Genomic DNA, 27,742 nt, shown 5'->3' on the forward strand with positions numbered 1-27,742 from the left:
GCCACTGGGCACATTCCCCTCAGGGCCACCTCTTCCAGAGCCCATCTTCCCCCTTGAGGCTTAAGCTCCAAGGACCTGATACCCTCTGTCCTTTTGGGGACCAGGGTAGGACAGAACAGGACCAGGGAAAGTGCCACAGAATGACTTTATCCTGAAAGGAAAAACAACTTCCTTCTTCCAGCAGGTCAGGATTCTCCAGGGTCGGCCTCTGCCTGCTGGGAACCCAGTCCTCTTTCCAAATCAGTAAGTTCTCATTTCAAGCCTGCTTTTCTCTTGCTGTACTTATACCCATTCCTGGCTCTCACTGGAAGCAGAGAATAGCTCGTGACAGTGTTCATCTGCACAAGTGTTTCAGATATTTCTTTGTTTTTATTTAATCACCAACTCATTTAATCAGGCATCTCCTCGGGGTGAGGCCTTCACCCCAGTTCCTTCAGCTCCCCTCACAGCACTGTGACCTTCACACTGAGCTTAACAACCTTTTAGCCCCGAGCCAAAAGCCTTCATGACCTATATCAGTGGGGGCAGTGGTCCACGAGAGTAAAAGGTATTCACTCATCCTTCTCCTGTCTGGCTCCTCACAGCTCTTCTTCTGTCCCTTCTTTCCACACCACACTCCCCTCTGAGACCCTAGTGCAGGACGAGGTCTGGTGCAGATGACACATTGTCCTGCAGAGCACACACCCTGGGGTGCAAGATGGACTCCCCGACATAGCCCACAGAAGGTCGACTGAGAAGAGCTGGATGAGACTGTGCTACCAGGTCCCTCTAAACAAGTCAGGACACAAATTCCATGACCAGCAGGTCCCCATGACACAGCACTCTATCCCTTTCTCACCAGAAACAGAATTGGCCCCAAACTTGAGTTTGGATTCTAGCCTCCAGAACTAAGGGAAAACAAATTTCTGTTGTTAAGTCACCCAGTCTATGGTATCTTGTTTTGGCAGCCCAAGTTGAGTAACACAGCCCTCCAGGTTTTAGAGAGAACATAGTCCTGCTGACCCCTTGATTTTCGACTTCTGGACTCCAGAACTGAAACAATGAATTTCTGTTCTTTTATGCCATCTCGATTTTGGGTCCTCATGAAGAGATTAGTGCCTATATAGTAAGAAGAAGAAGAAAGAGAGAAGTCTCTCTCTCTCTCTCTCCATGTCTGTCTGTTTGTCCTTCTCATGTAATCTTTGAACCCTAGGAACTATAGAAAAAAACTCTAACATATCTCTCTAGTTAAATAAAGTTGAAGAGAAGAGGAAGCTTACATTTTACTGTTGACACAGAGGTACCTAGTTAAATGGGATGTAATGCCATGCAAAGCTCATTGTTATTTCAAGACATCTGTTTACAAATGTTCTCTAATCCACTGAACTTTATATAACTCCTACGAGTTCATATACTGGCTGGGATACTAAAACCAAAAATTAAAACTATAAAAGCTTTCCAAGCTTTCTTCAGAATTCATAATTCCCTAGGTGTTCCTATCTTACTAGTTTTTATTTAATTTCATTGTAAACATATAATCTCTGATGAAGTCATAAAGGAGGTATAGAGCCTTCCTTAGGACAGTCTTTCTTTAAGTTCCCGTTTTCCTTAATCCCCAGTCCTCTCTGCTTCACCCTCCCTTCTCTCTTCCCCAAGTTCACCCCATCCTGGAACCTACTTAGCAGTCTACTGCTCCTTCCATGGTTTCTCCATATTTTTATGACATGTGGCTCTACAGACACACTTAAATTTTGGAGGCTGCCCCTCCTTTTACAAAATTAGAATTTTATTGTATTCAGTATCCTGCATCCTGCCCAAGAAAACCAGACTAGAGTTGTTTCCTTCAGCTCAGACACAGGGTTCTAGGTCCGCCCCTTTCTCTGTAGGACAGTGGCAGAGGCTGTCAGGTCAGGGAAGACTTGTTCTCACTCCCTCGGCCCCCCAGGAGCTGGCTTCTATATCTCTCTCCATCCCTCTCCCCAACTGGCTCCAGACTCTCCTGGCTTCCCTGTTATGGCAGCAGTAGCTACCTCATCTCCCTAGTAATGGATCCCTTACTCTAGCCAAGGCTGCCTCCACTCAGGGTTCCCAGCCTCAACACAACCTAAGACATCAGACAGAGAGGGAGACCCTGTATCTTGGCTTGCCCACTCCCAGAGAGCCAGGCTACTCACTGAGGAGGAGGCTGGTGAATCCCAGGGACCAGGAGGCCCAGCAGAGTTGGGGTCTTCTGAGCAGGGCCCCATCAGTGCTGCCTGCCAGTCTGTTCAGCTGCAAAGGAAACATCTAAGAAGCAAGAGCAAGATGGGAGGAAAAGCTTCACTCCTAAGAGCTCTTGGGCTCTTCCCCACCCTAAGGGTGGGGCTAGTATGTTAGTTCTGGGATGTCAGCTCACAGGTCTAGAATAAGCCATTCAGATGTTTCATATTATCCCCAGAACCTGCAGTAGGACCTCAATAAACAATTGCAGAATAAATATATAAACAACCTCACTCTATGATATGCCTGTACTATGTTGGAGAGGCCCCGTTCCTGTGGTCATGCTAGTGTGGTGATCTCAAACTCCTTACCCCTACACCCATTGTAATCCCTTTACTAGTTTCCCCTGGTTAATAGCTCAGCCCAGGCAGCCTTGCTCACCAATGTCAGCCTATGGTCGGACACAGAAGTCACACTATCACAGCCAAGGTGGGCAAGACCTCTCCTGCTCTGGTCGATTGGCCTCTGTCTTTACACCGTTTAATGAGATATATTTCCTTTCTGATTTTCCGTAAACTTCAACTGTCCATTGTCTAAGTAAGAAGCTGTTAGCAAAAAAATAAAGCCCACTGTGGAAAGTGTCAACTCACCACATGCCAAGTACAAATATTGGCATTTATCAATTGCTTGCACTCTTATGGCTTTCTTAGCTGCCACTAGCACCAGTTATCTGCCCTACACACAGGGCAAAGCCAGACCCCCACAGTATCTGATAGACTCTTGTCTGCATCACACCCACCATTTCCCTTTAAGCCACTGCCAGGCCTGCTCCTGCTATCACAGAGGGGCAGGGATAGATATCTACACACCCCTCCTGGCCACAGCCTCAGCTGCCTCAGACTCACTCCCACCTACTGAGGCTCAGGCTCTGGCCTCTTCTCACCAGACTGAATACCCAACAACACCAGAGAACTCTCGGGCCCACACCCTACAGAATCAGCACCATCTACCGAACTACTGGTCCGTGCCTCCTTCTCCTGCCCACTGAGGCTTTCTCCTCAGCTGCCCAGACCCCAATGCTGCATCCGCAAGACTGGCCCCACGACCATGCACTCAAGGTATTCAGGGTGCTGCGTATTAAATCCATTTTATGGGTGTGAAACCTGAGACCAAGAGTGGCTGCATGACCTGCAAAAAGTCACACAGTGAAGCAAGTGTAGGGTCTGGACTCTAAACAACAAACTCTAGAAAAAATTTTTCCAATATCACAGCCACTGTCCCATTCCACTCTGTGGCCTCAAACAACTCACGTGAGTCCATTCTGTGCTCCCTTGAAGTGCTCTGCAGCATCTCAGACAAGAGAATATCTAGCACTGGCTTATTCCCTCCAACCCCATCTAGTAATGGAGGAATTACCTGAAAAGGTAATGAGTCCTGTGGTCAGACACTTCTGTATGGAGTCAACATACAGGCAGCTCATCCACTGGCCACCCTCAGGGTGATGGGAAACAAGTCTGGTATGTCCCCCTTCCCCATGTCCCTGCACCTCTTGTGAGCAATTTTTGTGTGAGAACTGTTTGGTTTTTGAAGATCATTTGCTTAAGGGCAGTGGGGAGGAGGAGCCTAGAGAGAGGGAACCAGCAATGTGGTGCAGGCCAGGGACACTGGGAGAAAGCCAGACAGTAGACTTTACATGCTGGCAAAACAGCTGAGACTTTTAAAAAATCTACCTCATTTTCAACATACCAACCATCCTGTGCTAAGGCATAACACATAAACAAGTACACATGCCAACTGCAGAAACTTTGGGAAGAGTTTACCAAACACAAACACTTGGTGCCAGGAATCTTTGGGGAATTGAAGGAAGGCAGGCCTGGATCTACAGCACCATAATGTGTGTGTCAGGAAGGTCAGAGAGGAGAGAAATGTAGAGTCCAGTGATATGGAGAGTCCAGGAAGAGGAGATCTCAGAGGTGACCAGGAGAAAGTAAGCTCCCGAGAATGCACAGAAAGTGTCGGGAACTCTCTGGATGTCCAAGGGACTTCAGGGGTGGTCATATCTATTTTATTTGAATTCCAAAGAGCAAAATATCCCAGTGGAGTGCTTAGTTATGTGAAGAATACATTTATTGAATATCTATTCTATGTGTTCTTTCAATTAATCTACAATATATGCTTAATTAAATCCTTAAAACATGATATTTCCTAAGCATTACATGCATCTAATGAAGGATCATCTTGAAAGTACAAAGAGATTAAATAACTTGCTCAAGGTTGTATTTTAAGTAACTGGCAAGATGCTTACAAGCTTCCACATCAGCCCAGCCATGGACATGCTCAAGAGAATATAGTTTCTGAGAAACTTAAATCATGACTGTGAAAGGCCTGGGGAGATAGAAGTTGACTGTTTCCTTATGTGAGAAGAAACTGCAGGCCTGGGAGGAGTGTTAGGTGCTTAGGTAAAGAAAAATTGGGGGGAGAGGATCTGAATTATGGTCTTTTCCATGATCACCCTTCTTGGATGAAAGACTAGAGCCACCAAGCCAGCCATGCATGGTTTACTGCAGAGCAGTGGAGAAGACCCAGAGCTGGGCTGGAGGGAGAAGCAGACAGCAGCAGGTGCAGACTAGCCATAACTATTCTTCCTCTCTTCCTCTCCTCTTCCTTTGTAATAGAACTAATAATTTGCCAGTTAAAAAAAGTACATTTAAAATTTTTAATGAAAAATAAACAGCACTAAAATTTTAAAAAATAATAAGAGGATGATGGGTGGTTTCAATGAGTCATTCAGGGAAAAGTAGGTAAATATTGAGCAACTATAGTCATAATAATTTAACATGCATGTTAAAATGTGAAGGGTATTAAATGTCAGAGTAAGAACCTTCAAAAATTCTCTCCTTTCTAAAATCAGTGAGAGAAGCGGCTTCCCTTTCAGAGAACTTTTTCAGAACTCTGGAAAGTAACTATGACACACACAGTAACCTGACAGGCATTTATTCAAGAAAAACAGCTGAATTACAATAAGGACAGGAAGGTTTGTGGTGTTTTAACTTTCCCTACTTAAGTCTCTGCTCTCCAACAGCACAATACACCTGAAAAACAATAGCCTGTATTCTTGGTGAACACCAGCAACCTTGCAGCCACAAGAGAAAGCCATTTCAAAGCCTCATTCCCAATAAATTTGTCATGATTTGACGTATCTGGTGGTACCTCTGAAGACCCCACTACAACAAAATCTGTATTTGACCTAACATGGAATTCTCCTACTGTTTGACAAAAGCAATTACAGGCAATTGTTTAATTTTGGGCTGCCTACAGTATTGAATAATAGTTCATGCAAACTACAGACTAATTAAAATCTTATAAGGGAGAGCTGGGGAATGAGGGGGTTTTGAAAAGCTCTGATATATTTCTGGGAATCTAGAAATATAGGCATATGAATATGGCTGTATGCATTTGCAAAGAGGCCTGAGAAGGCCCTGGCTAACATTGGGCCTCTGTGCAAGCACAAATTGAAGCCTAAAGGCACAGTTGTCAAAGGCCTGGATGAGTATGGAAGATAAAACCAATATGCACACAGAGATTCTCAGCAAAGAAGATAAGAGTCCAGGCATTGAAAAAAAAAATCTTGGGAATTCCCTGGTGGTCCAGTGGTTAGGATTCCGAGCTTCCACTGCAGGGGGGCTGGGGTCCAATACCTGGTTGGGGAACTAAGATTTCGCAAGCCACGCAGCCCGACCAAAAAAAAAAAAAAAAAAATCTCTACCCAACATTAGCTGACTACTAAGCTAAACAAACAGAAACTTCAGTAGTCAAACACAACAAAGAATGCGAATGAACAGAATTACTTCAGAAATGTAACTAAGCAAACAAGAAAAAGTACAACAAACAACAGCAACAAGCCCTAGAAAGGGGGAGAATCTGATTTCCAGAGTTGCCATATTATATTATTTTAAATGACCAGTTTTCAACAAAAACTTATAAGATATGCAGAGAACCAAGAATATGTGATACATTCCCAAAGATAAAAATACAATATCCCTGAAGAAGCATAAATATTGGATTTACTGAAAAAACTTAAAATTGGCTACTTTAAATATCTTCAAAGAATGAAAGAAAATCATGTGTGAAGAACTATAGAAAAATATAAGATCAATGAATCACCAAACAGAGAATATTAATAAAGATATAAAAATTATAACAAAGAACCAAGTAGAAATTCTGGAGTTGAAGAATCCAGTAACTGAAGTGAAAAATTCACTGGAGGAGCTCAACAACAGATATGAGTAGAAATAAAAGTAATCAGTGAACTTGAAGATATGCAACTTAGATTATCCGAACTGAAATAGAGAAAGAAAAAATAATGAAGAAAAAATAGAAAGACATTCAGAGACCTATAGGACACCAACAATCATATCAAGATGCACATAATGGATTTCTAGAAATAGAGGAGAAAGAGGAAAAATTGTGAAAAAATATTGGCAGTACATTTCCTAAAATTTATTTTTTTTAAAAAACACTACACAGGGCTTCCCTGGTGGCGCAGTGGTTGGGAATCTGCCTGCCAATGCAGGGGACACGGGTTCGAGCCCTGGTCGGGGAGGATCCCACATGCCGCGGAGCGGCTGGGCCCGTGAGCCACAATTGCTGAGCATGCGCGTCTGGAGCCTGTGCTCCGCAACGGGAGGGGCCGCAATGGTGAGAGGCCTGCGCACCACGATGAAGAGTGGCCCCCACCTGCCGCAGCTGGAGAAAGCCCTCGCACAGAGGCCAGGACCCAACACAGCCATAAATAAATAAATAAATAAATAAATAAATAAATAAATAAATAAAAAAAAATGTTTATAAAAAAAAAAACACTACACAGTCAATGAAATTCAACCAGGTTAAACTCAAAGATATCCACATCTAGTCATATAATTAGATTATTAAAAGAGCAAGATGGAGAATCTTGAAAAGAAATAAAGTTATTCATCTCATAAAGAATCCCCAATATGTATATGTATAACTGATTCACTTTGTTATAAAGCAGAAACTAACACACCTCTGTAAAGCAATTATTCGCCAATAAAGACGTTAAAAAAGAAAGAAAAAAAAAAGATTAACATCTGCTTTCAGAAACCATGGAGGCCAGAAAGCCCTGGGATGACAAATTCAAAGTTTGAGAGAAAAAAAATTTCAAACATATATTGACTATCCAGCAAAACTGTCCTTTGAAGGACAAATTCAGACATATAAAGCTGTGTAGCAATACACAATATATATATCAGACAAAATAGACTTTAAAACAAAGCCTGTAACAAGAGATAAGGAAGGACATTATGTAATGATAAGAAGATCAATGCAACAAGAAGATATAACAATTGTAAATATAGATGCTATATATGTACCCAACATAGGAATATTTAAATACATAAAGCAAATATTACAAATATATAGGGAGAATTGGCAGTAACACAATTATAGTAGGGGACATTAACATCCACTTTCATCAATGGACAGATCATCCACACAGAAAATCAATAAGGAAACACTGAAAATAAATGACATATTAGATATTAATAGAATATACCCTTGAAAAGCAGCATAACACATTCTTTTCAAGTGCGCATGGAACATTCTTCAGGATAGGTCACATGCTAGGCCCCCAAACAAGTCTCAATATACTTAAAAAGATTGAAATCATATCAAGTATCTTTCTGAACACAACACTATGAGACTAGAAATCATCTATAAGAAAAAAAACTGCAAAAAACACAAAAAATGTGGGGGATGAACAATATGCTACTAAATAACCAGTGGGTCACTGAGGAAGTCAAAGGGAAAATCAAAAAATACCTGAGTCAAATAAAAACAATGATCCAAAATCTATGAAACACAGTAAATGTAGTTCTAAGAGAGAAGTTTATAATAATACAAGCCTACTTTGGGAAACAAGAAAAAAATCCCAAACAACCTAACCTTACACCTAAAAGAACTAGAAAAAGAAGAATAAACAAAATCCAAATTTAATAAAGGAAAGAAATCATAAAATCAGAGCAGAAACACATGAACTAGAGCCTAAAAACTATAGAAAAGATCAATGAAACAGAGTTATTTCATTGAAAAGATGAACAAAATTGATAAACCTTTAGCCAGACGCATCAAAAAAAAAACCAAAAAAAAAAACCCAAGGGCCCAGATAAGTAAAATAAGAAATGAATGAGAGGTTAAAATTGACATCACAGAAATACAAAAGATCATAAGAATTTACTATGAACAATATACACCAATAAAATAGAAACCTAGAAGAAATGGATAAATTCCTTGAAACATATAATATCCCAAGACTGAATCAGAAAGAAATAGAAAGTATGAACAGAATAATTACAAGTAATGAAATTGAATTGAGAATTTTATTTAGAAACTCCCAACAAACAAAAATCCAAGACCAGACAGCTTCAGAGATAAATTCTACAAAACATTTATTTTTTCCTTCCCATTTTATTGAGATATGATTGACATATAGAAATGTGTAAGTTTAAGGTGTACAGCATAATGATATGACTTACATACATCATGAAATTATTACATTTAGTGAACATCCATTATCTCATAAACATACAAAATTAAAGAAATAAAAAAAAAGATTTTTTCCTTGTGATGAGAACTCAGGATTTGCTCTCTTAACTTTTGTATACAATATGCAGCAGTGTTAATTGCATTTACCATTTTGTACATTATACCCCTAGTACTTGTTTACCTTATAAATGAGAGTGAATCTTTTGACTGCCTTCATCCAGTTCCTCCAGCCCCACACCCCATCTCTGACAACCAGAAAGCTGATCTCTTTTTCTGTAAGTTTGTTTGTTTTTGAAGTATAATTGCCCTACAACACTATGTTAGTTCATGTTACACAACATAGTGATTCAGTAGTTCTAAACATTTCAAAATGATCACCACTATAATCTAGGTATGACCTGTCACCAAACAAATACATTACATAATTATTGACTACATCGACCACTGTACATTTGATACCCATGACTCATTTGTTTTTAACTGGAAGTTTGCACCTTTTAATCTCCCTCATCTATTTCTCTCCTGCTACCACTCTCCCCTCTGGCAACCACTGTACTCTGTATCTACAATTCTGTTTCTATTTAGTTGTTTTGGTTATTTCTTATGTTTTTTAGATTCCACATATAAGTGAAATCATACAGTATTTGTCTTTCTCTGTCTGACTTTTTTTTTTTTTAGTTGTTTTGTTTGTTTTTTTATACTGCAGGTTCTTATTAGTCATCAGTTTTATACACATCAGTGTATACATGTCAATCCCAATCGCCCAATTCAGCACACCACCATCCCCACCTCACCGCAGTTTTCCCCCCTTGGTGTCCATATGTCCATTCTCTACATCTGTGTCTCAACTTCTGCCCTGCAAACTGGCTCATCTGTACCATTTTTCTAGGTTCCACATACATGCATTAATATACGATATTTGTTTTTCTCTTTCTGACTTACTTCACTCTGTATGACAGTCTCTAGATCCACCCACGTCTCAACAAATGACTCAATTTCGTTCCTTTTTATGGCTGAGTAATATTCCATTGTATATATGTAACACATCTTCTTTATCCATTATTCTGTCGATCGGCATTTAGGTTGCTTCTATGACCTGGCTATTGTAAACAGTGCTGCAATGAACATTCGGGTGCATGTGTCCTTTTGAATTACGGTTTTCTCTGGGTATATGCCCAGTAGTGGGATTGCTGGGTCATATGGTAATTCTATTTTTAGTTTTTTAAGGAACCTCCATATTGTTCTCCATAGTGGCTGTATCAATTTACATTCCCACCAACAGTGCAAGAGGGTTCCCTTTTCTCCACACCCTCTCCAGCATTTGTTGTTTGTAGATTTTCTGATGATGCCCATTCTAACAGGAGTGAGGTGATACCTCATTGTAGTTTTGATTTGCATTTCTCTAATAATTAGTGATGTTGAGCATCTTTTCATGTGCTTCGTGGCCGTCTGTATGTCTTCTTTGGAGAAATGTCTATTTAGGTCTTCTGCCCATTTTTGGATTGGGGTGTTTGTTTCTTTGATATTGAGCTGAATGAGCTGTTTATATATTTTGGAGATTAATCCTTTGTCAGTTGATTCATTTGCAAATATTTTCTCCCATTCTGAGGGTTGTCTTTTTGTCTTGTTTATGGTTTCCTTTGCTGTGCAAAGCTTTGAAGTTTCATTAGGTCCCACTTGTTTATTTTTGTTTTTATTTCCATTACTCTAGGAGGTGGATCAAAAAAGATCTTGCTGTGATTTATGTCAAAGAGTGTTCTTCCTATGTTTTCCTCTAAGAGTTTTATAGTGTCCAGTCTTATATTTAGGTCTCTAATCCATTTTGAGTTTATTTTTGTGTATGGTGTTAGGGAGTATTCTAATTTCATTCTTTTACATGTAGCTGTCCAGTTTTCCCAGCACCACTTATTGAAGAGACTGTCTTTTCTCCATTGTATATCTTTGCCTCCTTTGTCATAGATTAGTTGACCATAGGTGCGTGGGTTAATCTCTGGGCTTTCTATCTTGTTCCATTGATCTATGTTTCTGTTTTTGTGCCAGTACCATATTGTCTTGATTACTGTAGCTTTGTAGTATAGTCTGAAGTCAGGGAGTCTGATTCCTCCAGCTCCATTTTTTTGCCTCAAGACGGCTTTGGCTATTCGGGGTCTTTCGTGTCTCCATACAAATTTTAAGATGATTTGTTCTAGCTCCGTAAAAAATGCCATTGGTAATTTGATAGGGATTGCATTGAATCTGTAGATTGCTTTGGGTAGTATACTCATTTTCACAATGTTGATTCTTCCAATCCAAGAACATGGTATATCTCTCCATCTATTTGTATCATCTTTAATTTCTTTCATCAGTGTCTTATAGTTTTCTGCATCTCTCTGTCTGACTTTTTTCACTTAGCATAATACCACTCCGGTCCATCCACGTTATAGCAAATGGGAAGGTTTCATTCTTTTTCATGTCTGAATAATATTCTATTGTATATGTATACTACATCTTCTTTATCCATTTATCTATTAATGGGCACTTTAGGTTGTATCCATGTTTTGACTACTATAAATAATGCTGCATTGAACATAGAGGTACATATATTTTTTTGAATTAGTGTTTTCATTTTCTTCTGATAAATGCCCAGGAATGGAATTGCTGGATTGTATGGTAGTTCTATTTTTAATTTTTTGGGGAATCTCATATAGTTTTTCATAGTGCCTGCACCAATTTATATTCCCAACAACAGTGCACGAGAGTTCCATATTCTCTACTTCCTCACCAACACTGATTTCTTGTCTTACTGATAATAGCTATTCTAACAGGTGTGAGGTGATATCTCATTGTGATTTTAATTTGCATTTCCCTGATTGTTAATGATGTTGAGCATCTTTTCTTGTGCTTGTTGACCATTTACATGTATTCTTTGGAAAAACATCTATTCAGATTCTCTGCCCATTTTTTTTTTTTAAAGAAATTCACGTTCATTTATTTATTTATTTATTTATTTATGACTGTGTTGAGTCTTCGTTTCTGTGCGAGGGCTTTCTCTAGTTGCGGCAAGTGGGGACCACTCTTCATCGCGGTGCGCGGGCCTCTCACCATCGCGGCCTCTCTTGTTGCGGAGCACAGGCTCCAGACGCGCAGGCTCAGTAATTGTGGCTCACGGGCCCAGTTGCTCCGCGGCAGGTGGGATCTTCCCAGACCAGGGCTCGAACCCGTGTCCCCTGCATTGGCAGGCAGATTCTCAACCACTGCGCCACGAGGGAAGCCCTCTCTGCCCATTTTTAATTGGGTTTTTTTTGTGTGTTTTCTGATGTTGAGTTCTATGAATTCTTTTTCTATTTTGGATATTAACCCCTTACTGGTTATTATCATTTGCAAACATCTTCTCCCATTCAATAGGTGGCCTTTTCATTTTGTTGATAGTTTTCTTTGCTATGTAAAAGATTTTTAGTTTGATGTAGTCCCATTTGTTTATTTTTTGTTTCCCTTTCTTGAGTAGACATATCAAAAAAAATTACTGAGAATGATGTCAAAGAGAATACTGCAATACTGCCTATGTGTTCTTCTAGAAGTTTTATGCTTTGAGGTCTTACATTTAAGTCTTTAATCCATTTGAATTTATTTTTGTATTTGGTGTGAGAAAGTAGTCCAGTTTGATTCTTTTGCATGTAGCTGTCTAATTTTCCCAATATCATTTATTGAAAAGGCTGTCTTTTCCCCATTGTATAGTTTGCCTCCTCTGTCATAGATTAATTGCCCATGTAAGTGTGGGTTCATTTCTGGGCTCTCTATTCTGTTCTACTGATCTATGTGTCTGTTTTTATGCCAATACCATATTGCTTTGATTACTGGTATCTCTGGCTGCAGGGCCGGTGGGTCCTGGAGCTGGTGTTGGTTCACTGGTAAGCAGTGATGGAACCAAGGGAGTTGGGGGTTTGGTGCTGGCTTACTGGTAGGCAAAGCCTGATTCCAGGTTTCTGGCTATAGGGTCCTGGAGCTCCTAGAGCTGACGTCAGCCCACTGGTGTTGGGTGTTGGGGTACAGTGGGTTCCTGGACTTTGCTGGCCACTGGTGGGCAGAGCCAGGTCTCAGTATCTCTGGCTGAAGGGCTCTGGGTGTCCCAGAGTTGGTGTCATTTTATTGGTGGGAGGGGCCACGGCCCAGACAAGGCCAAGAACAAGGTGGTCCCAGGGCTAGTGCCAGCACACTGGTTGGCAGGCTCAGGTCCTGGGCCCTCCAGAGAACAGCTGTCCTAAGGCAGCTGGCCTGCTGGTGGGTAGGGCTGTGAACTCCTCTTCCCCCAGCTAGCTGCTTGGTCTAAGGCATCCCAGGATGGTACTGGGGCCAACAAGTTTGTAGGTGGTGCTGGGTCCCTGCACTAATAAGCTAGAGGGAGGGTTCCAAAATGGTGTTTGCCAGCACCAATATCCTCATGGAAGAATGAGCTCTCAAAAAGGCTTCTGCCAACATCAACGTCCCCAGGGTGAGCTCAAGTTGTCTCCTGCCTCTCCCAGTGGCTCTCCAAGCTCAATAGGTAGTTCCAACCCAGGCTCCTTTCAATTACTACCCTGTCCTGGGTCTCAGAGTGTGTGAGAGTTTGTGTGCACCCTTTAAGAGTGGAGTCTCTGTTTCCTACAGCCCTCTGACTCTCCTGAAAATGAGCCTTGCTGGCCTTCAAAGCCAAATGTTATCGGCTTGTCTTTCTGGTGCAGGACCCCCAGACTGGGTAGCCTGAAGTGGGACTCTTGTTACCAAACCAAACTTGGGTCCACTTGCCCAACACACAGCAAAGCCAATCTACTGACACTGAGAAGCAGTGAAGGAAAATACAGTGCTTATTACAAGGCAACCAGCACAGGGCCAAGCAAGGAGAATGGGCACTTCATGCTCAAATGATCCAAACTCCCCAATGTATTTTGGAGAAGGGTTTTTAATGGCAAGGTTAGGGAGATCATTGCAGGGTGTCTGATCAGGTAGTGGACATTCTTCTGATTCGTTGGTGGTAAGGTAACAGGTGGTATCTCAGGAGTCAACATCATCAACTTTCTGATTCTAACCAGTCTGGGGCATAGGTGCTGCTGGTCAGCAGTTAACTTCTTCCACGTAATGGGGGTTTTAATATCTGCAAAACAACTCAAGGATGTGACTCAGAATATTATCTATAGCCCTTGAGGAGAAACTGAATGTCCTTGACTTTGTTTATGGCTAAATTATTATTTTGTCTTGCATAACTGTTTTCCATTGTTTCTGCATTTTCTTATTTTTCTGATTACATTTGTTCTTTGGAATTTAGGGAAGGCCTAGGAGTCTAAAGCTTTTCTACTAACAAGAGACAGGGAACACAGGGGGTCTGTTCCCAGGAAGGGCCTGCAGGGTCCTGCTCAGTTTCACTCCAACCACTTGCTCCTTGGGGAGGACCTCTGCAATTGTCATTATCCTCCCTTTTATGGGTCACTCACCCAGGGGTGTGGGTCTTGACTATACCACATATCCACACCTCCAACCCATCTCACTGTGGTTCCCTCCTTGTATCTTTAGTTGTAGAAGATCTTTTCTGCTAGTCTTTTTTTTTTTTAACATCTTTATTGGAGTATAATTGCTTTACAATGGTATGTTAGTTTCTGCTTTATAACAAAGTGAATCAGTTATACATATACATATGTTCCCATATCTCTTCCCTCTTGCATCTCCCTCCCTCCCACCCTCCCTATCCCACCCCTCTAGGTGGTCACAAAGCACAGACCTGATCTCCCTGTGCTATGCGGCTGCTTCCCACTAGCTATCTATCTATTTTACATTTGGTAGTGTATACATGTCCATGCCACTCTCTCACTTTGTCATATCTTACCCTTCCCCCTCCCCATATCCTCAAGTCCATTCTCTAGTAGGTCTGTGTCTTTATTCCCATCTTGCCACTAGGTTCTTCCTGACTTTTTTTTTTTTTTCCTTAGATTCCATATATATGTGTTAGCATACTGTATTTGTTTTTCTCTTTCTGACTTATTTCACTCTGTATGACAGACTCTAACTCCATCCACCTCACTACAAATAACTCAATTTTGTTTCTTTTTATGGCTGAGTAATATTCCATTGTATATATGTGCCACATCTTCTTTATCCATTCATCTGATGATGGACACTTAGGTTGCTTCCATGTCCTCGCTATTGTAAATAGAGCTGCAATGAACATTGTGGTACATGACTCTTTTTGACCTATGGTTTTCTCAGGGTATATGCCCAGTAGTGGGATTGCTGGGTCATATGGTAGTTCTATTTGTAGTTTTTTAAGGAACCTCCATACTGTTCTCCATAGTGGCTGTATCAATTTACATTCCCACCAACAGTGCAAGAGGGTTCCCTTTTCTCCACACCCTCTCCAGCATTTATTGTTTCTAGATTTTTTAATGATGGCCATTCTGACCGGTGTGAGATGATATCTCATTGTAGTTTTGATTTGCATTTCTCTAATGATTAATGATGTTGAACATTCTTTCATGTTTTTGTTGGCAATCTGTATATCTTCTTTGGAGAAATGTCTATTTAGGTCTTCTGCCCATTTTTGGATTGGGTTGTTTGTTTTTCTGTTATTGAGCTGCGTGAGCTGCTTGTAAATCTTAGAGATTAATCCTTTGTCAGTTGCTTCATTTGCAAATATTTTCTCCCATTCTGAGGGTTGTCTTTTGGTCTTGTTTATGGTTTCCTTTGCTGTGCAAAAGCTTTGAAGTTTCATTAGGTCCCATTTGTTTATTTTTGTTTTTATTTCCATTTCTCTAGGAGCTGGGTCAAAAAACGTCTTGCTGTGATTTATGTCATAGAGTGTTCTGCCTATGTTTTCCTCTAAGAGTTTGATAGTGCCTGGCCTTACATTTAGGTCTTTAATCCATTTTGAGTTTATTTTTGTGTATGGTGTCAGGGAGTGTTCTAATTTCATACTTTTACATGTAGCTGTCCAGTTTTCCCAGCACCACTTATTGAAGAGGCTGTCTTTTCTCCACTGTATATGCTTGCCTACTTTATCAAAGATAAGGTGACCATTTGTCCATGGGTTTATCTCTGGGCTTTCTATCCTGTTCCATTGATCTATGTGTCTGTTTTTGTGCCAGTACCATACTGTCTTGATTACTGTAGCTTTGTAGTATAGTCTGAAGTCAGGGAGCCTGATTCCTCCAGCTCCATTTATCGTTCTCAAGATTGCTTTGGCTATTTGGGGTCTTTTGTGTTTCCATACAAATTGTGAATTTTTTTGTTCTAGTTCTGTGAAAAATGCCATTGGTAGTTTGATAGGGATTGCATTGAATCTGTAGATTGCTTTGGGTAGTATAGTCATTTTCACAATGCTGATTCTTCCAATCCAAGAACATGGTATATCTCTCCATCTATTTGTATCATCTTTAATTTCTTTCATCAGTGTCTTATAATTTTCAAGCAGGTTTTTTTATATGAAAATATAAGAGGCAAGACCATTCAAAGACATTCTAAAAAATAAGCATAAGCAGGAGACTAGTCCTAAGAAATTAAAACTTACCATGAAACTACAATGATTAAAGTAGCATGGTATCAACACTTGAATAGACATAGAAAGTCCAAGAAAACACACAATATTTGTTTTGAGATAATTGGCTAGCCATCAAGAAAAAAAATTGAATTCACACAACATGCTTCATACCAAAATAAATTTCACAAAGAAGAATGATTTAAATGTGTATGGAAATAGATAGTGCTGATGATTGCACAACATTGTGAATAAACTTGATGTCACTGAGTTGTACACCTAAAATGGGTAAAATGTCAAATTTTATGTTACATATATTTTTCCACAATAAAAAATACACCACACACACAAAAATTTTTAATGTAAAAAATTAAAAAAAATCACAGAATGATATTTTTAATATCCAAGAGTAGGAAAAGCTTAACCATGACAAAAACAAAAACACGGACAATCAAAAACCTCTGAAACCAGAAAAGTTTGATATATTTAACAAAATAAAAATAAAAATTTTTTCTTCATGGCAAAATTGGCTAAATATACAAAAAAATCAGAAATTATGAAAGATATTAAAATGCAAAAAAATATGGAAATTACTTAAATGTTCATTGGAGACAATAGAGGATCAGTATGGTATTGATATACAGTAGAATCCTATGTAACCATACAAAAGATTAAGGTAGTTCTTTATGTGAGATTATGAAATAATTGCTAAGCTACATTATTAAGGCAAAAAGAAGTCACAAGAAAAAGAGTACATAGTATGTTAGCATTTGTGTAAAGAAGGAGGGCAATTATGTGTACATTTTCTTTGCATGTGGATAGAATATATTCAAAAGGTAGAGGAAAAAGGAATAAAGAGTGAGAATTATAGACCTATGTTAATGGGCACACAGTGTACAAAGCTGTGATTTTTGACAATAACAAAATAACTCATACTCACCAAATCTGGATAGAATATTTTAAATTAAGAAGACATGCACTTGGAGTGTATCACAAAAGATGGCAGTGTAGGAACTCAGAAATTGGACCTTCCAAACACATACAGAAAAAATCTATTTAGCTGACAAGAACTGTCTGAATGACAAGAACTCTCTGAATAGCTATTTTAAAAACTCTGAAGTCTAGTCAAACACTTGCAGCATTCATGGGAGGGATAAAGAAAGAAGCTGGTAAATTTTAGTGTTTTTTAGTGGCTACCATCTCCCACTCCAAAATCCCATGACAGGCAGCCATAACGACATGATACACATTCCTGGTGAGACTTGCTGGTGCCAGTGTGGGCAACAGGAAACTGTCCTCCTGGTTGCATTTTTCAATCTGTCTGGTAGATTTCTGAGTGGTATCATAGAAAGCTGGCCATAGTTTCAACCCCTGCAAGGCCAAATCAGATTTCCTAGTGACTTCCATTGACGGGCTTTAAAGAAACAAAACACCTTTCCACCCTGCTTTTTTATTGGATGCATTTAAGGAAATCTTTGTCATGTCACCAGATGACTACAGAAATAATGGAATGGAGACTTCAATGACCACACATGACAAGGAATTTGGTCTTTGAAAAAATAGTTTGGAAAACTCACTAAACAAACATACAGTTGCAGCTTTCATCAAGCAACAACGGCAATCCCTGGGGAAGGGGTGGAATCTGCTTTCCAGAATTACCCAATTACAACATTAACAATACCCAGTTTTCAAAAATGTTACAAAGCATACAAAGACTTAGGAAAGTGGGACTGTTCACAGAAAAAAAAAAAATTGACAGAAAACATCCCTGAGGAAGCCCAGACCCTGGACTCACTAAACAACAACTTTAAATTAGCTGTCTTAAATATCCTCAAAGAGCTGAAAGAAACTATGAAAAAACTAAGGGAACCCAGGGGAACTATGTATGAAAAATAGGGAATATCAATAAAGGGATCAAAATTATAAAATGAAAGGAAACAGAAATTCTGTAGTTGAAAAGTACAATGGCTGAAATAAAAACTCGCTGGAGGGGTTCAACAATAATTTGAGCAGGTGGAAGAAAGGATCAGCAAACTTGAAGATAAGGCAATTGAAATTACCCAAACTGTGGAGCAGAAAGAAAAAAGAATGAAAAAAATAATGAACAGAGCCTAAGGGCCGTGTGGAACATCATCAAGTGTACCAACATATGCATTTGGGAGCCCCAGAAGGAGAAGAGAGAGAAAAGGGCAAATATTTGAAGAAACAACAGCCAAGAACTTCCCAAATGTGATGAAAGACATGCATCTACACATCCAAGAAGCTGAAAGAACTCCAGATAGGATAAACTCAGAGACCTACATCAAGACACGTTATAATAAAAGTATCGAAAACCAGAGACAAATAGAGAATCTTGAAAGCAGCAAGAAAGAACTGACTTGTCACATACATATATTTACAAGGCTCCTCAATAAGATGAGCAGCTCATTTGTCATAAGAAACCATGTAGGTCAAAAGATAGTGGGATGATATAGTTAAAGTTCTGAAGGTAAGATGATAGTCAAACAAGAATTCTATTATCTACAATACTATCCAAAAATGAAGGAGAAATTAAGAAATTCCCAGATAAACAAAAGTTGAGGGAACTCAATGCTAGTAGATCTGCCCTACAAGAGATGCTATAGGTAGTCCTTCAGGTTGAAACAAAAGGACACTAGAAGCCACAGGAGGAAATAAAGATCACCAGTAAAAGTGATCTTTTCTATATTTAACTGTATTGTTAAATATAGAAGCTAGTGTTATTGTATTTTTGATATGTAGCTCCTCTTTTTGTTTCCTATGTGATATATAAGAAAATGCATAAAACAAAATTATAAACCTATGTTAATGAGCACACAGTGTATAGAGCTGTAACTCATGACAATAACAAAATAAAGTCGTTAATGGAACTGGACAGGAACAGAATTAATGCATGCTATTGAAGCTAAGATGCTATAAATCTACCAATCTATGCTATTATAAATTTAGGGTGTTAATATTTTGAATGTTTACTTTTTCCCCATGGCAAACACTAGAATAACTAAAAATGTATAGAAAAGGCAATTAAATAAAATCAAAATGGTACACTAGAAAAAAATTAGTCAAACGTGAAAGAAAGCTGTATTGAAGGAATTGAGGGGAAAAAGATATGACTTAGAAAACAAATAATACAAAGGCACAAGATTCTTAAATTTTATTTGGCCTGTAGTCACTATTGCCACACCTGTAATCATTTTGTTGACACTTTCCTAATCTATCTTTTTTTTTTCTTAAGTGGAATCACCAACAATTTTATTGACCCAAATGCAAATGCTGAGCTCAAACAACAGTGCTGTCTTTCTACTACAGACATAGATGCTCCAAACTACTGGCATAAATTCAATTGTTCTACAAACCTAAAAGTTGTATCTGAAGAGAGAATGGAACATTTCCTCTAAAACAAAATTTAAACCTATGATTTTTATGAGCCCAGCATTGAGAGTTTTATATCTAGACAATAAAGGGAAAGAGTGTGCTTTACTTTGTATGTGGTGAAACTTGTTTCACAGTGAAGGTGATTTTAATTATTTTAGCCAACATGTATCATTTCTACACTCTGTAATTTATAAACAAAATGTCATGTGAGGCCAGGCTCATTCACTGTGCTCATGAAGGTCTATTGATTGTTTAATTTCATATTCATCCAATAGCTTTGGCTTCAAGGATTTTATGTTCATTTTCAGAAATTTAGAGGAAACTGCTTTCAGTCCTGTTGCAAATGACTCGTGCAGAATCTTTTTTACTTGAGTTCTTAACAAAAGCTCACCCTTGAGGTGACTGAGAACTGAAGGTGCAAAAACCTCTCTGCATAACAGTTCAAAGTCCACCTCAAGGCTCAGTGACCCCTCCCCCATATGAATTAGTAAAATAAGTATTATATTGCCTCTTTCTGTCACATGAACCTGTGTGTAGAGGAATAGCCTTAGAACCCTCCAGAGACAGAAAAGGTCTTTATTTAGCTGACTATCCAAATTTTGGTTCTGCCAAGCACTAAGAGGCTAACTAGGAGAATTGTATTTTCCTGAGATGGGCACCCAAATTAAGGATAAGAACTGTAACAGATAATTTTCCTAGTCTATATTTTCCCTTCTCTTTCTTGTAATCCTTCTGTGTCATTAGATCATGTAAATAGCATACAGCTGACTTTACCTAATCTGAGAATCTTGGCCTTTTAATAGGGGGATGCAATTCATTCAGATATTTCCGTTTTTACATGTAGGTAGTTAATAGACTTTAAAAAAATTGTTTTCTATTTACCATAGTGTCTTCTTTTCTTCCTTGCCTTTTGTTAGATTAATAGTGTTTTCTTCGACACAAACTTCTCTAGTAGTTTGTAAGTAATACCACCTTGTATTTTTATCCTACTGGTTACTAAACTTCAATTTTTACTTCAACATTTAAAGATAATCGGTATTATGTTTTTCCTTTGTACAAAACAAGAACTTAAACAAATATTTCCACTATATTCTCAACCCATCCCATGTTGTGGTTATTATATACGTCATATTATATACATTATATAATTGCCATATATAATTTTCATGTATATGTAAAATTATATAATTTTTATATAAATCATGATTGTTTAAATATCTGGACTAAGCATGGAAGGGACTCAACCATCTGTCTGTTGGCTGGGAGTCAGAACCTCTTTGTCCAGGGAGAGTAGGTTCCTTCCCCAGGTCTATAGTTAGAAACCTCCCAGAGCTGCATCACATAGGTGAGAGAGGTGAAATACTTAGATGAGTCTCTAACACTGAAGCTCAGTTCCTCTTTTGTCCCCTCTCACCCCAGAGCGCATCCCCCACCCCACGATCCAGATTCATTCATCATCTAACACATCAGGCTGGTGCAATGTCAGTCTAGAGTGTGGGACCCCAGGAAACACAGGGAACCTGACAGTGACCTGGCTGAGCCAGGGCCTCCCCAGGGAGCTGGAGCAGAGGGGACACTTGGGCCAGCCCGCAGCTCCCAGAACCTGAGCCTGAGCCTGCCCCTCAGCCACTTCAACAGCCGCCTCACCTGTGTGGTCAGCAACCCCGTGGATGAGAAGAACGCAGCCTTACACCTGGAGGACATCTGTCCACGGAGGGGTGAGTGCGATCTGCTAGGAAGGTGATGAAAATGGGCCAGCAGAGACTAGGGGAGGGCAAGGCTGGGAGGACTTGGGAATAACAGTGCAAGTGGGGAACATTTTAAGGCAGTTTATGTGATGCAGCCAAAAGGTCCCCACCTCAGTGAATGGTCACAGACTCATTATAGTCTTCAAACCTGTAAGTCCAGAAATTGGACCAATATATGGAGACTAATGCATCATCTAGAACATAAATGTGGGACTGGCATGTGTGCACACTTTCTCAGCATCAAGGAGGCTGGGAGGCTGAATTACACATAAGAATCCAAGTAGGGGAGGAGAAGGATTTGAGGAGTAAGAACTGAGGAACTCAGGGCACCCTGCCCCCAGCCCTGGAATTCTCCCATGCCCCTGACTCTGGCCCCAACCCTGGATGGGCAGGACTTGCATAGCACGTCCAGGCTGATAGATGCCCGTTTTTTGCTGCATAACAGATTTGCGCTTTCAAAGGATGGCTACCACCTCTGAGTACATAAACCACAGTTCAGCCCTCCTCTGAGCAGTGTGAGAGCCTGTGGTCGCTATGACCAGTTACCACCCTTCCCCTATCAGCCTAGAGTATCACCTCAGCTACATAAAGGGACTGTACTGGGTAGGTTATGGAGGTGGGAACCCTTACGAAGGAGCTTAGGCCCTGGCGTCATAAAATACCAAATCCCCTACTATCCTGAGGGCTACAGAGCAGGAACAACTGATGTTAAAAAGGAGGTGCAGTCAGACAAAGACAAAGGTCATATGATATCGCTTATATGGGGCATCTAAAAAAATGGTACAAATGAACTTATTTACAAAACAGAAATAGAGTCACAGATGTAGAAAACAAACTTATGGTTTCCACTGCGGGGGACGGGAGGGAAGGATAAACTGGGAGGCTGGGATTGACGTATATACACCACTATATATAAAATATATAACTAATAAGGACATACTGTATAGCACAAGGAACTCTACTCAATACTCTGTAATGGCCTATATGGGAAAAGACTCTAAAAAAGAGTGGGTATATGTGTATGTATAACTGATTGACTTTGCTGTACACCTGAAACTAACACATTGTAAATCAACTATACTCCAATAAAATTAAAAAAAAAAAAGAGGTGCAATTACCAGTTCAGCTGCCCCATCCCACCAATGCCCTCCTGACCTCTGCTTGCTCACATGGAGTTCTCCTCTGAACAGTATCTTCCTTCTCAGTTTCTCACTAACTCAGCATTCAACCATCACACTTGGACTGAGTGCCTACTAGGTGCTGGTGATGGGGGGAAGGCTCAGTGAAAAATAAGATAAGCCCCTGCCCTCCAGGAACTTACACTGTAGTGGGGGCTTCACCACACACTGGCTGTGTGACCCTGGACAGCTTACTTAATTTTTGTAGCCTTTCTATAGTATAGATAATAATTGTATCTACTTCATAGGGCTGTTGTGAGAATTAAAAAGAAAGGACACCCCAAACAGAGAGTAGAACATGCTCTGAGGTCTGGTGACCCCAGAGTCTTCATACTTCCTCCCTCTTGGAATATATTCCTCTTCTGGGAGTCTGAGGGAGAAAAGACAAGCACAAGTCCAATGTAATGAGATGGATGTTTTTGTTTTGCTAAAATTAAATCATTGATGCTGGGGTTAGGAGGAAAAACCTGTAGCTTCACATCAGGTTATATGTTTAATTTACTTTTTAACTTTAAAACAAAGAACGCTACCTCATATACATTTGTTGTACAACATTTGATTAAAGTCTTTGTTCACTAATTCAAAATAGTCAAGCTCATTTTAACCAAAACTCATCCAGGTGACAATTGATACATCTGTAAATTGCTTCATTGACCTGAAAAAAAATAACATTGCACCGTTCTTGAAATCTCCATTGAATAAATACTGATCTACTTATTACTGGAATCATACAAGAAAGTTGTTCATTGGGTATTTGCACCTATAGTGGGTATTTACTACATTACTGCTAATAAACTTTTATAAGTTGGTGCTACAGAGATAGAATCCCATACCTCTGCTTACAAGTCAGATACGCCCCTGACAGCTATAGGGCAGGAACTTTTGAACATGACGTGCCTGTTTGAGAGGTGCTGAGGGGCGGAAGGCAGTCAATTTGCCAAATGCCAATTCAGTGAATGATCGATCAAGTCATCGAAATTATCAAATCTATCCATGTACCAGAAACTTCTTTCTTTTAACTATGTATAAAGTTTAAAGCAATTCATTTTGGATAAATGGTTTAACAGCTTTTGAAGATTTCTGTCATTTTAGTAGACAGGTTTCATTATTTCTTCTTAAGAGCACCTAAAGCAATGTTCCATGTCTCTCTACCCAGCTCCCTGCTGGAGACAGAAAGAGAAGTCCATTCACAAGATGGCCTGAGAGGGGAGACTGGGGGGCAGAGAGATGAGGAGACTGACAGGCAGAGGGAGGGGGCCTGAGGCCAGGGAGGCAGTCTGAAGCCAGATCTCGGGGGGCTTTGCTCCCCAAAGTCCTCACAGGCTCTGGTAACCCATCTGACTCAAAGCATTGTAAATTTTATCAAGAATTGATAGAAATAAATATTTTATAAATTTATCAAATTCAGCAAATTGGTTGTTCAGTAGTTTACCCACTTAGAAAATGGATTTTTCTCTAAACTGTCTTTCAGCAAACTGTTTTTTTTTTTAATGTCTGAAACATTTATATTAACATATTTCCATACATATTTCCATACAAATACAAATATAAGATTTTTAGAAATTTCATGTAATGTCTGAAACATTTATATTAACATATTTCCATACAAATAACCCAATGAAAGTTTAGTATTAGTTGTTTTGTTTGTTTTTTTATACTGCAGGTTCTTATTAGGCATCAGTTTTATACACATCAGTGTATAAGCAAACTGTTTTTAGCTGAATTAACCTTTGGGTGAACGTACATGAGCCTTACAGCTTAATGGGTAAGAAATTAGGCTTTGGGGCCCAGCTGCCCACGTCAAACCCTCAGTCCACTTACCGGCTGCAGACTCTTGAGCAGGGCCTTGACCTCCCAGTGCCTCCGTCTCCTCAGCTGTAAGAGGGCAGTAGTCAGGGTCTTCCCTCACAGAGCTGTCGGCAGAGTCACTGACTTAACACACTCACAGCGGTGCCGGCATCAAAGGCACAGGTTGTTATTGTCACTCTGCCCTGTCCTGCCTGAGGGCCGGTCCTCCCACCTGTCTCCTCCACATAAACCATGCACCAGGTGGTGCCCATCAGGACCATGCTCTGTGCTGTTCTCTGGTCCCCCTGTGAAGATGCTGTAACACAAAAGCAAACGCAGCCCTGAAAATGCCTTTCTTATAAGGTGGGCGCCTGTAGGATCCAAATATGCACAGAATGAATTACCAGATTATTAACTGTCAGATTATTATTGAAATCAAAGCATGAAATGTAAACATTCTAACAGAGCACCTGCAGGACCCCGAGACTACAAAGCACCCCAGTTTGAGAAACACCATTCCAGGAACAATGGACCCAGATGGGAAAGGCAGCAGACAAAGGGGCAGGAGGGGTGAGGGGACGGAAAGCTCATGAACCACACGATGCCACACCACATGGCCGGCCCAGTCAGAAGGGGTGGAGGGGAAGGGAATGGAATCCCACAGGGCGCTCCTCATGGAACAGGAAGACCCCACTCGGAGGAAACTGTTTCTCTGTGGTTTTCACAGAACTGGAGCAGGTAGAGCAGACAGGGTTCTCCAGCTCCCACTGCCCAGAGCCCATGCTCTCTTCCTGCCCTCCCCAGGCAGTTGAGAGACCAAGCAAAGAATACAAGGCATCACATCTAGTTCTCTAACTCATGTGCTCAGAGTTCAGGGTCCTGACAGAAAGCAAAGTCAAAAGGAATCCAAATACACAGGTTTGCTGAGGCAAATAGCAGAACAAATAGAAAGACTCCAATCAAAGATGAAAAAGCAGAAAAAAAAAAACAACTAACAGAGACTTACCCAAATATTTGGTCCTCCAAAATAAAGGAAAGAAACAACAGTGTGCAAAAGATTGATGAAATCAGAGGTGAAAGATGAATTAAAATATCAGAATATGAAGGGGGTTGGAGGATGGAGCAGCAAATAAAATAATTGAGGAGAAAATTAATTCTTTTGCAGAACTTAAAATACAAAGAACAGAATCAACACTACAGAAAACTCCATCGGAAACACGATGAGAAAATAACATAGAAGACAAGAGGGAAGCAATTAGAGCAAAATGGACTGACAATGGGGATCAAACATGTAGATAACTAGTTCCCCAAAGAGGACACAGAAGGAATGGAGAAATAAAATACTGTGATCAACACCATCCACTTCCTCCCCCAGAGCCTCCCCTCTTCTTACTAACAGAGCCCTGACTGCTTCTGCTGTCAAGACGAGATACCTGGATCAGGGATGTAGGTGGGGATATTCCCCTGCTCTCTGGTGGCAGGCATGTGGACCTATTCTGGCCAATGATAGGCAAGAACAGTTTCCTGGGAGCTTCTGAGAATGACTTCCACCTGACAAGAGGAAGGAGGGAGAGGAGAAACTCGTGCCCCTCGCTGCCCACTGGCTCTTGCCTCTGCTTGTGGCTGTGTGAGAATGAGGAGCTTGAAACTGTTGGAGCCGTTTCAGAGGAGAGGGAACATCAGGAGATGCAGAGGCTGATCCACAGCTCGTCTCTGAGCTTAGACGTTACCAGGGGAGCAGCATGAGTGACGTCACAGATGTGGGAAAGAGCAGCGTGAAGATGGGTGAAAGGGAATGATTTTGGAGTTTGTTTGTATTTGCTAAATTACAGAGTGCAAAGGAGAGGCTGCAGATGACGTTGGACACGTAGACTGAAATTAGGTTTTGCACTTCTTGTTCAAGATGTTCATGAACCAAGTAAATGCATGTGTCTCCTCTCCTTCCCTGGAACATTAAAACTATAGTAAATGTATTTTGTTTAAGTGTATCGATCACATCAAAGAGAGACAGGGAGGCAACTAATCAGCAGACCAGAGATGCCTGGAATCTCAGAGAGAAAAGGAAGAGGGCTGCCTAGTAAGGCAGAGCCAGACCCCAGACCAATTACCTCAGAATCTCTGGGGTCTTGCCCAGGGGACAGGACTTCGTTAATGACCCAGGTGAGCCCAACGTGCAGCCAAGTTTGAGAACCAATGACCTGGAACACACACCTAGGGGCACAGCGGAGGATGGAGCCATCTGCCCAGAGGGACCGCAGGGCCTCTGAACTCAGACGGCCAGGTGGGAAGGGGGTGGGGTGAGAACAGGGCTGAAACAGGGAACCTGCTGGGCAGTCTGGGCATGAAATAGTCAACTCCCAACCCTCACCCAGCCCAGGCATGACCATCCAGGGGCCAGGCATTTCCTTCTCAGATGTCAACAAAGGAAGGCTCTTCTTTTTTTTTTTTTTTTTTTTCAGGAGTGAAAGAAAATCTTTTATTTAAAAAAAAAAAGGACTCTGGGAACAGTTAGTCCATTTAGGTCTTCAGTGTCCTCACGGTGATTTAAAAAAAAAAAAATTTTAATTAATTTATTTATGGCTGTGTTGGGTCTCCGTTTCTGTGCGAGGGCTTTCTTCTAGTTGTGGCGAGCGGGGGCCACTCTTCATCGCGATGCGCGGGCTTCTCACTATCGCGGTCTCTCTTGTTGCGGAGCACAGGCTCTAGATGCGCAGGCTCAGTAATTGTGGCTCATGGGCCCAGCTGTTCCGCGGCACGTGGGATCTTCCCAGACCAGGGCTCGAACCCGTGTCCCCTGCATTGGTAGGCAGATTCTCAACCACTGCGCCACCAGCGAAGCCCCTCATGGTGATTTTGTCCTTCTCAGTGATGTGGACAATGGCTCCCATGCCTGTCACTGCCTCCCTGTCCACAGCATGCAGCATGGCTTGTGAGATGGTTTTGATGCATGTTGGGCTCCCAGAGAGACTCACATGTCCCGTACATTTGTTCAGTGCAGGTGCCACTGACCACAAAGTCATCTGTCACCGTGGGGCAGCAGATAAGTTCTAGAGAGAAAATGAAGGGCTTAGAGGTCTTCGGGTCTAACCTGGCAATGACCAGCTCAGTGTAGTAGGGCCCAAACCGTCTCTCATACAAGAGGTTGGCCACCATGCTCATGAGGGTGTAAGGCTTGATCTGCTGACCTTCCTTCAGCTCATACAGGTTCAGCTAGAACTTGAGGCACCTGGCAGCTGTCTGGACATTGGTGGCAAGACTGGCCAGGCAGATGTACAGGGAGTCGCCCGTGGGAAAGATCTTCTGAAATTCCGTGGTCACCATCTGGGCCTGGATCTCGAAGCACTTGTCAGAAGCGATGGCCATACAGTTCTTCCCTTTGTGGCCATGACAGCCCCTCCGTTATAGGACACAATAGACAT

At 40.8% G+C, this 27,742-nt stretch overlaps 1 pseudogene; it reads right to left on the reverse strand.

The window, feature by feature from the left end:
• Positions 1 to 630: 630 nt before the first annotated feature.
• On the reverse strand, positions 631 to 27,742 carry LOC130709026 (proteasome subunit beta type-3-like; annotated as a pseudogene).

Source organism: Balaenoptera acutorostrata, chromosome 1 (genome assembly GCF_949987535.1).
Source record: "Balaenoptera acutorostrata chromosome 1, mBalAcu1.1, whole genome shotgun sequence".
Lineage (NCBI taxonomy): Eukaryota > Metazoa > Chordata > Mammalia > Artiodactyla > Balaenopteridae > Balaenoptera > Balaenoptera acutorostrata.